General features: G+C 39.5%; 1 long non-coding RNA gene across 10 annotated transcripts in view; it reads left to right on the top strand.

Moving 5' to 3' along the window:
- LOC116439675 overlaps nucleotides 1-9,842 on the top strand; it is a 43,533-nt gene extending 33,691 nt beyond the window's left edge. For 9 of the 10 annotated variants that reach the window (XR_004238235.1, XR_004238231.1, XR_004238236.1 and 6 more), the window contains one exon: nucleotides 2-600. This is a non-coding gene — a long non-coding RNA (uncharacterized LOC116439675). Of the gene's footprint in view, nucleotide 1; nucleotides 601-4,855 lie in introns of those variants that run through there. The other variant, XR_004238233.1, reaches the window with a different exon arrangement.
- Nucleotides 9,843-9,926: the final 84 nt, after the last annotated feature.

The raw sequence follows: 9,926 nt of genomic DNA, 5'->3' as shown, positions 1-9,926 counted from the left end.
GGTCCTAATCCTGCAACTGGATTTGTTGAAATGGATCTTGATAGCCTGAGAGCCTGACGAAGTTCATGGGACTCTATATGACTGCAAGTTCTCACTCTGAAGATCTGATTGTAGGCCTGAACCTAAATTTCTATTTTGTTCCCCTGTCTATTTGCTTCTAAATGATGAAAATTATCTTTTAAAATGGTGTTGTCTTTCAGTCTCATGCACTGCACATCCACTTTAGTAGTGTTCAGACACCGTGTGCTTGGGATGTTGTCAGACATTGTTAAAATATTTCTCTTCCGTTGTGGGCCTAAACCTCATGATTGCTCTGATTATTGTGTTACATTTTACATTTAGTGGCTTTCCACCTAAAATGGAGATCATCGTCGGTGTTTTCAATCATTGTGGTATTTCTCTTAACTCAGATTTTTAAATCAGAGTAACTGTTGAAACTGTTCAGGTTCTTTTTAAAGATGCAGATTTGTTTATTTCTTGCTGGACACAAAGTATAATATTTTATTTTGCTAACTTGGTAGCCTAGTATTACTGAAAGCTTTCAATATGATGATACCCTGATGTAATAAAAGAAGTAGGAAAAGACATTACCTTTTACTAGCTCTCCTGTTGCTTTTCTATTCCTGTGGCTGTAGTTACACAACGTACAACTGAGAGTGAAGATATTTTTATTTTTTGTGAGCCGGTGAATATCTTTTGTTGACAATGTGTGCTGTTCCCTGTCCTATTCCATATGACCATGTTGCAGTTTCACTGAATAGTAAAGTTATAGCCCTGATAAAAGCTGGAAAGGACTTTCCAAAATCACATTAAAAATAGAGTTTGAGAGGAAAAATAGATGTGTTCTATTTCTATACATGTTAGTATTTATAGTGTATATTTTTTAAAGCAAGTATGTATTTTTAAAGCAGTATATGATAATTAACAGATTAAAAGATTCAAAACTTCCTTTATATATAGAGAATCAGAAAAACTTCTTTGTTTTTGTAGGCTTATTACAATGATATTAAGGAGCTTCACAGTATTTGATGAATTTTTGCATATTCCCAGAACAACAGAAAAGCACCACTGTCCTGTTTGACCAAGGAGAAAACTGAGCCACTCGTTTAGTCACTAGTAAAATCAATGCTATTAATTGGATTCTCCTGCCTTTTAACCTTGTGCCTCTGGCTCCATTTTTCCCTCAAGAGCTGAACCTTCCATTATCATCATCTGCTTTGCATTTCTATGTAAAAGGCCCAAGGTGTTTCTGTTTGGACTGGAAGACAAGGTTGGTTGGCCATCTGCCAAGGTGCGTGGTCTGACTCGCTCCTTGCTCGCGGGGGCTGCTGGTGAAGGCAGAGGCAGAACTGAGCATTCTGTGTGGCATTCAACTGCCTTAACCACATGCCCATCGCTCTCTTCCTGTAGTTGTCTGTCTTGTTCTCGCCAAAACTCCTAGAGACAACACATTTACCAACCTATAAATAATCTAATTTGATGCACAGCCCTGATTCATTTCCTGAGCTGTGTCCTGCACACATGGGGCGGCCGCGGTCCCATGGAAAAATTCAGCAGAGTGCATGAGGCCAAATATTGAGCCTGTTAAGTGTTTAAACTTTGCAATGAAACAGTGTTCCTTTAATGTCACTTACTATAGCTATAACTTGAAGTATTTTTAACAAGGAACAAGAGAAAAATGAAAGCTTTTAGAACTGGTTGTAACCGATTCCCTGTCTAGCACATGAACGTGACTATCCAGCTCAGTGAAACACAGAACATCAGCCAGTGGGAGGAGGCTGGCCACCTCCAGGGAGAAAGGGAAGGAAGAAGGCTGGGTCCTTAACACCATGGGTATACCCAGTTTGCTTCCAAGTCTAAGGGACTATTTGTGGAGCGTTGACCCCAGTTCTTTAGCTTTTGTGTTCTCTTCAGCATTCCCACCCCATAAAATTAGCTCTTCCATAGCTTCTCAGTGCAGTAGACATTGGGGGTGTTGCCACAGTCTTCTAATAATCTAAATGAAGAAACAGAAATCAAAGGCAGGATTTTCTCCTATGTTTTCCTGTTGAAAAATAAGAGGAGATGCTCCCAGTTCTCTCCACAATGAAGTTCAGGGGCTATCCTTCTGATCCTTGATCTCACAAATAGATGGCAAAAACTTTAATAATAGAAAGTGCTGCTCTTGGCTTACCCCTTTAATCTTCTTCCTGGTCAAACTGTAGTGGCCTACTGTGTTTGCAAGCTACCAAGGGTGGTGTGTAGGCTCCAGTGCCAGAGCAATTGTGTTGGGAACACAAGCTCATCTTGTTATCTTTTATATTAGAATTTGGTAGCATATTAGGTTTTTTTCAGAGAAATCTTGCCAGACCATGGGCTGAGTTTCAGTTTTTGTTAATGTCTACTTTATCTATGGATGGTGCTTGAAATTGGTCACCAAGCCTAGTGATTTGCTATGAGGAAAACAAAACAATCTCATACTTGGCTTTTGCATGTTTTTCTCTGGGATATGCATTCTTTTCTCACAAGTAATGCAGCAAGTTCCTGTACAAAGAACTGGTGGGAATACTGTTAGGGAAAATTTGGTCAACCCATTCACTGAAATTCATAAAAATCAAAGTACTTGCAAAAGTACATCAGTTTCACTGGCATTTTATTGCAAAGTAAAAATGAAAACCCTGATTTTAACACTGATTTTGGTTTTTTTTTTAAATAAGGATCAGTTTTCAACATTCCATAGCTGTAGAGAAATTGTGGGAACAGGATGAAACAGTCTTGATACGCAGAATCACCTTAAGTCTGTATCTCAACTCAACACTTTGTATCATGAAACCATGGCCTGAAACCGCTGCCTGTCATATCAGATAATATTATCACTGATTTACTATGTTACTTCATCTTACATGCTTTTTGTAACCTTTTGGCAGGGATCAGTGGTTTTTTTCTGTGTTTTGGGTGTCTTCTTTTGGCTTTGGGGTTGCATTTTTTTTTTGTTTGTTTGGGGTTTTTTGTTTTGTTCTTTTTTGCCAGCACCTAATAGAACCCTGATCCATGAGGGCTTCCAGGTACCAGGATAATACAGGTAGTAATCATGCCTGCTGCTAAAAATTTTCTACCTTATTTCATTTGCATTTTGTTTGCCTTCAGCTTCCAGCCATTGATTCTTGTTATGCCTTCTCTGATGGATTAAAGAGCTCTTTAGGACTCACTATTTTCTCCCCAGGACAGTGCTTTTACCATGTAATTAAGTTACTTCTCAATATTATTTTTTTTTGTTGTTTGTTTGTTTTAAGAAAAAGCTAAACAGATTGAGCTTTTTAGGGTTCTCATTATTTTTTCCACATTCTTGGATGATTTTTGTGGCTCTTTTCTGTCCATAAAACTGTGTGTTACTAGTCATATACATAGAAGTAAAATTACTTCTCTAGGTACACTTGTGTTAGTATGGCTAGAAATTGATGTTTTTACAAGGTCAGGTAAAAAAACCCTACCTAATATGACTTCTACACATCTGAGTGTAGTTATTAGAGGACAGAAAAGGATGGATGATTTTTAAAACAATCAAATGTTTTTAAGTGATCCACAAATCAGCAAGAGGGGGTGTACAGGAGGGATGCAGAAATTATTTATGTTGAGGTTTTCAAGGAGCTAGAAGTGAAAATAAAAATAATAATTTTAGTTGTAAAGCACAATAATACATCAAAACTTAAATGCTGTGTTTAGCATAGTACTACATACTTGCAGAAATTTTGTAGGATTGAATGAAAAATGTTTGTTATTAACACACTGTTGTGGGTCACTGGAAATAGAGACTGTGAGTGAATGTGAATATATATATCCCTTACATCCATTTAATTCTATAAGTAGCCACTTGCTTGTATTTGGAAACCCAAGAACAGTTATGTGATCTGTTATGCTGTAATAGAAGAAATAACATAGTATTAGCAATTCATTTTGTAATAAAAGTCATCACTATTAAGTCATATAAAAGTTCAAACAATCAAAACCCACAGCTTCAAAGAGGCTCTTGAATGTTTTACTGCTTCAGTATTTCTTTCCAAAGGAATTGGTATTTATTTTGATTGGCATCCATACTTTAGGACAAGGTTAAGTTAAATTTACACGAAGGAGACTAATCAGATGCCTGTCGGGTCAAAACATCTCAGCCTACCCAATGACATTCATGCATATCATACATATCAGCATCTGAATTGAACCTGCACTCCCAGCCCCACACTTACCCCTCCTGGAAACCATCAGATTTTCATTCAATTCAACTACAGACTGTTTCAACTCTTGGTGCTGCGCATTAGTTTAATGTGAGTTTGTCTGATGTTGTGTCTGACAAAACTTTGAGGTCACAACATTGACTTTCTGTCCAAACAGATTTTGGGTTTTGACTTGGAAAAGAATGCATCTTTCATTGTGGCAGCATTCCCCCTGTGAAATTCAGGGCATATTCCACACAGGTCTTCATTTGTTTCAGCAGAATGAAAGTTCATGGAAACATGGTAAATTAAGAAGAAATGAGATTTAAAGGAATGCAAAAGACTTAGAATCCTCTAAAAGTCGTGGAAAAGAAGTAAAGGCAAACAAGATCTGAATAGAAAGCCAAATGACATCTAGTTAAGAAAGTACTAAGCTGTATAGATTTAGACTACAAGCTTGTGTGTGTTAATGAAGACGTTATTACTAAGCTTTTGGTAACACTGGGTGACTTGGTGTAGAAGTTGTCCCTCTGCAATGATGAGCTCACAGAGCCCTTTTCAAAACAACCACCTGCTGTTGGAAAAGACAAGAGAAGTGGGCATTCCCTTGAATATTTTTGGTACCACAGGCTTAGTCAATGTAAAGTATGTGATTTCTTATATCCTAGGTCGCCTCTGTTTCTTCTCCTGAGTCTCAGAAATCCTGGAATAGAACCGTTAAATAAAAGGAGATGACATCACTGGGAAAGAAGATGGTAGAAGAAACAGGATGACTGTGATAGAAGCTGGAGATGGTCTCTGTGAGAATGCTAGCATGACTTCATTTCTCTGAACAGCCATTTAAGAGGCAATCCTCCTTTCTGAACCAGTAATAAATTGGGATGGCTGCGTGTAATGGTAGGTGTTCGACCAATGCAGCACCCAGTGCAGTGCATACTGGGAAACTATTCTGGAAGTAGGGGGAGGGGGGGCTGGCTAGAAAATTACTTTACCATTAAATAATGGTACTGATGACTATTTGGTGAGCAGGTACAGCTGCCAGAATGCATTTTTCAGCCTATCTTTGCACAGGAGTGTGGACAAAAGAGGAGAAGAAAAAGGAGGCAGAAAGGAGAGAGATGGAGAAAGGATAAGAGTTTTTTGAGGCTGCTTCTGCTCTTCCAGGATATGTTCTTTGCCCTCCCTAGTGAGTGGTATACAGTGATGACTTGTAGTACTTGTAATCTTCCTTGAGCTTCCAACTCTCCTTGGGAAGTTAGCAAGTTTATGAAGTTCCTGAGTATGTGGATAAGTCCTCAAATGAATGAGAAACACTTCATTATGTTGTAAGGGATGAGACAGACACTACTCAGTGACACCCATGTACACTTGGCTGTATTCAGCAAAAGGGTAAGACTGTCCTGTCAAACTATGCAAGTTCCCTTTTTGAAGCTGTGAGCAAATGGTTGTTTCCTCCAGCAGTTCCTGTAACTGCTTGTACGCAGTCTACATCGCGGTAGGTCCTGTGTAGTTACTAGCTAGATGTGTGATGCATCCTGTTTCTTTGGATATCGACATCCCATAAATTCACATCATGAGTTTGTGGAAATAAGACTGTGCTAGGATTTCTAGTATCAGGGACTGTTTGCATTAAGGTGTCATCTTCATATCCATAAGCAGATGGTTTAGTCTGTGCTGCAGTCCCATATAAAGGATCAGAGTACAGGTCACATGATATCTCTATATTGATTTTTTTCAGAAAACATGTAGATAAGGGAATAGTAGCTCTGTCCCAGCACTATAACTAGCTCTAGGAACCTTTCCAATTTGACATGGAGCACTGAGGTCTGTCTGAAAGAGTCCTGGCTGTGAGAGAGCAGATCTTGTTAAGTCTTCTGGGCTGGATACAATAGGAAGGAAGGGATTCTCAGGTATTTTTCATCACCTTAGGCCTGGTTGGATTCTGCCTGTTCAGGTGGAGAAGTCTAACAGTGGTGTCACCATCAGAAGCTTACCTGCCTCTAGTGAGTATTAACACCTTTAGAGCAGTGTCTGTGAAGATGGACAGCAGCATTCTGGGTTTATTAGAAGCAGCTGATAACTCTTATCTCAGTGGTAGGCTCGAGTGTACAATACATAAATGATCTGGAGATTTTGGAGGGGACTGAATATTTGATGCTGTGTTTCCAGAAAGTTGAAGAGATAAGTGGATGTTGCACTGCATGTTGTGTTCTCAGCAAAGCAAGCATCTCAGCAGGTCAGCGATTTCAGAAATAGTGCAGTCCTGAAAGAACATTTTTGAACTCCTTTTTGCTGTTGAAGCTGAACACAGTTCCATCTGTCTGAAACTGCACATTGAGAGCTTCACAGAGGCACTTAAAGAAGTTATGTACTTATGCGTAAGGAATAAGATGCTAAAGGAAACGTATTTCGTAAATCTATTAACCTTACCATAAAATTGTTACTTTCTATACACATAGTCACTGTAAAAAATGTTCATGGTATACTGATCAGCAGAGGAAAAGTCTATACTGCTGTATCTTCACCATCTTTGCCCGCTTTCTGAGCTGAACAGTGTGGCTATATGCTTTTGCTATGAAAATCTGTTTGCTTGATACTTTGCCATACATCTGTTAATTCCACAAAAAGTGTACAAATTTTCACATTATCCATTTTGTGGATAAAAGCACTGTGTAAGTACTGACCCTGATTTAAGAATGTATCAGCTCTAGGAATGATGGAATTGTCTTCAGGGCTCACATGTCAACAAAAATCAGCTGGTTCACACGTGAAGCTTGGCAAGGAAAACGCTGCAGCAGTTCCAGTGCCATCCCTGCTCCCTGCCTACCTCTCCCAGACCGCTGCCTTTAGTCAGCTGAGGTTACCTTGCCTGTGTGCCACTGCCCCACAGTTACCACTTACACACACACACCTGGGTCAGCCAGCCACTCATCCATGGGGAGCGGACAAACAGCCTTCTGAAACCCTGCTCACTGATGGAAGAGGGACAGCAACATATGCAGATTACTTGACACTGTGAGCAAATCCAGATGGAAAGGTAAAGCAAGTTCCATTCATTGGTACTGTTTGCAGACATGCTGATTCCTTTGAATAGAGTCTTTCTCTTCCAGAAATGATTTTAAGGAAATACTTAAAGTGTATCTCCCGATGATTTCAAATAAGACACCAGAGGAAAAGATTGGCTGCAAGTCTGCATCTAATAAGCAACTGAGAATTGTGTTCATCTGGGCTGTGCACAGGCTGGCACTGCAGCCTCAGGAAAAGGGCAAATATGGGCCAGGGCTTTTTTTCAAATACGCTGTGAAAACCCTCCCTGCTGTAGGGCTGGAAGTGTTTGAAAGCAACAGTGACAATCTACATTACCAGCAGCTCCATCAGAAGTACACGTGCCCAGGTGCCCTGTCTCTGCAGATGTTTTGCTCTCGTTTTGAGCTGAAAATGTAACTTTTTTGTTGAGAAAGGCTTTCAGATCTTGTTAAAAATAGCCTAATAGTAGCTTTGGATTTGACTGACAAGCTAGTTGTTACTATGCCATTTTCACTGTAATAGTCTAGTAATTTTGACCCAAAGAAACAATGATCTCATTCCTTGGGAGGGAGGACAGAGTGACAAAATCTGGAGGTCCTGTGACGACACTGAATCTCTTTGTTGTCAAAGCAAGCTGTGAAATCATCTGCTTTCCTGCCAAACCCTCTGGGGAGTAAGCAGTGTCCTTCATAGAATACACATTTTGCAGGAGAAGATGGGGGCACTGAAGAACCACCTTCCTGCCCCATGGAAGGTGCGCTGCCCCACACCCTGTGACTTTTGGAATTGATGCAAGTGTGCTTTCCCACCTCTATCAGCAACCACAGCACTAAAGTGGGCAGAAACTTTCTAAGGTTCTTTATATACTGTGGCTTCATCAAAAATTCTACTGGAGTAGTGTCACCAATGTGTTTCACAGTTATTTTGGGAATGGGGGAGAACGAGATCTCTGCATCTCTCTCTGAGTCAGGCTCCACTGCCAACCAGATAGTCTGTACTTGTTGGGATTCTCCATCCTTGTTTGTGTTTGCTAGAAATCTTTGGTTGTGAGCTACATGGAGGATGATAAGAAGTGAGAGGAAAATTTTAATAGAACTTTTTTCATCATTCAGTTGGAACTTTTCTGTTCCTACTCAGCAAGACATTGTTAAGAACAGTTCTGTCTTTGGAGAGGCCTTCCTCTGTTATCTCTAAAGAAAACTGGAGAAAAAAAGGATGCTTTAAAAAAAGGTTGATAATGTATAGCTGATGTTTCCATTCAAGTTTAGCTCGCTTTACATGGAAAAGGAGTTGGACCAAAAGGCTCCTTACAAAGATTTCTACTGGTTTCCAAGTAAGTAGCTACAAAGGGTATCCTAAAACCTGAAGTATTTAAAAACATGTATCTCATAGAAATCATTGTTTTACTCTTGCTTTGCAGTATGCCATCCAATCTGTGTGTCTTTTCCTAAAGTATACCCTAGTTTGCAAAACACCAAAATTACTAAACAGGGGTTTTGAAACTTCCTCTGCAGCTACATACTTTTTTTTCCTGGAGCAGTTGTACTGGGCTGTTGTGACCAAAATATTCTGTGGGCAAAGCTTATATGCAAGAAGTCAAAGGTGTCCTGTGTTATCCAAGTGATCTCAGTGACTGCACCTGTCTAGTGGAGTGTAATTTAAAACAGATTTGAACTTCAATGAGGTTTGCAGAAGAAGGCATGTTTGTGAAGTATTAGAAGGGATGTGGCACAGCATGAACAAGAGAAGAAACATATATTGCTTCCGTAAAAAACACTACTGTCTGCAACTGATGAGTAAATTCTTTTGTATTTCTGTCATCAAGGGTTGCAGAAGAAACCCACTGAAGATGCAAACCTGTACAGGCCTGAGCATCTAACTAGCAGAGATGAAGGAAAACCTTTACAGGAGTGTGTCACGTAATCAAATTCTCCTCATCACTTGCCTTTTACTGAAGTTTTGGCTCTAGACAACAGCAAGGAATAAAAGCAATCCTTTGCCTTCCTTTCAGGTCTAGTTTTCACAGAAGAAACCTTAAAGAAGTTCAGTATGTGCAAAGCTATTAGCTTCTGCACACTAAACCACATAAATACTAGTGATTTTTACATTTTCTTCTGTTCCATATAAAGGTTTAAAGTATAGGATGCAAATCAGAAAAAAAACCAAACCCCAAACAAAACCTTTCATTGAGACAGAAACACAAGTGTTCCTTACTGTTCATGTATTTTTGCATGATTTTAGGTAGCAGAATCACTGTCTTCATATGTCTACCAGCACTTCTTCACAAATGAGGCAGTTTTAGAATTAGGGTAATTATTTAAAAGGATCTTTGACTTCCATAAAGCACCATGCCTTGTGAAACAATTGCTATCCCTTCTGTGTCAGATCACAAACCCTTCCAAAACTTCATGGATAGATTTTGAGAGTTCATGATAATTAAGAAATTATCGAAATCAGCTATTTACACGCGAATATTTATGACCAGTTTAACTTAAGTTGTCTTAAGTTTCTGTTACTGCAGTAAGCATGCTTACACTGCCTTTCGGGGCAGAGCAGTGGTTTTGGATTTTTCACAGCAGCACTCTTCCCAGCGTTGTTTGCACCAATAAAGTAGATGTAATCAGCGAAGCTGATGTTAAGGGGTATTTCTCCTGTTCGCTAGTCCTGTAACAGCTTCCTCGTGCGGTGCAGGTGACAGTAAAATAGCAGGGA

The sequence above is a fragment of the Corvus moneduloides genome, chromosome 2 (assembly GCF_009650955.1).
Source record: "Corvus moneduloides isolate bCorMon1 chromosome 2, bCorMon1.pri, whole genome shotgun sequence".
In the NCBI taxonomy this organism is placed as follows: Eukaryota; Metazoa; Chordata; class Aves; order Passeriformes; family Corvidae; genus Corvus; species Corvus moneduloides.
This window is presented reverse-complemented; position numbering and strand designations above follow the sequence as displayed.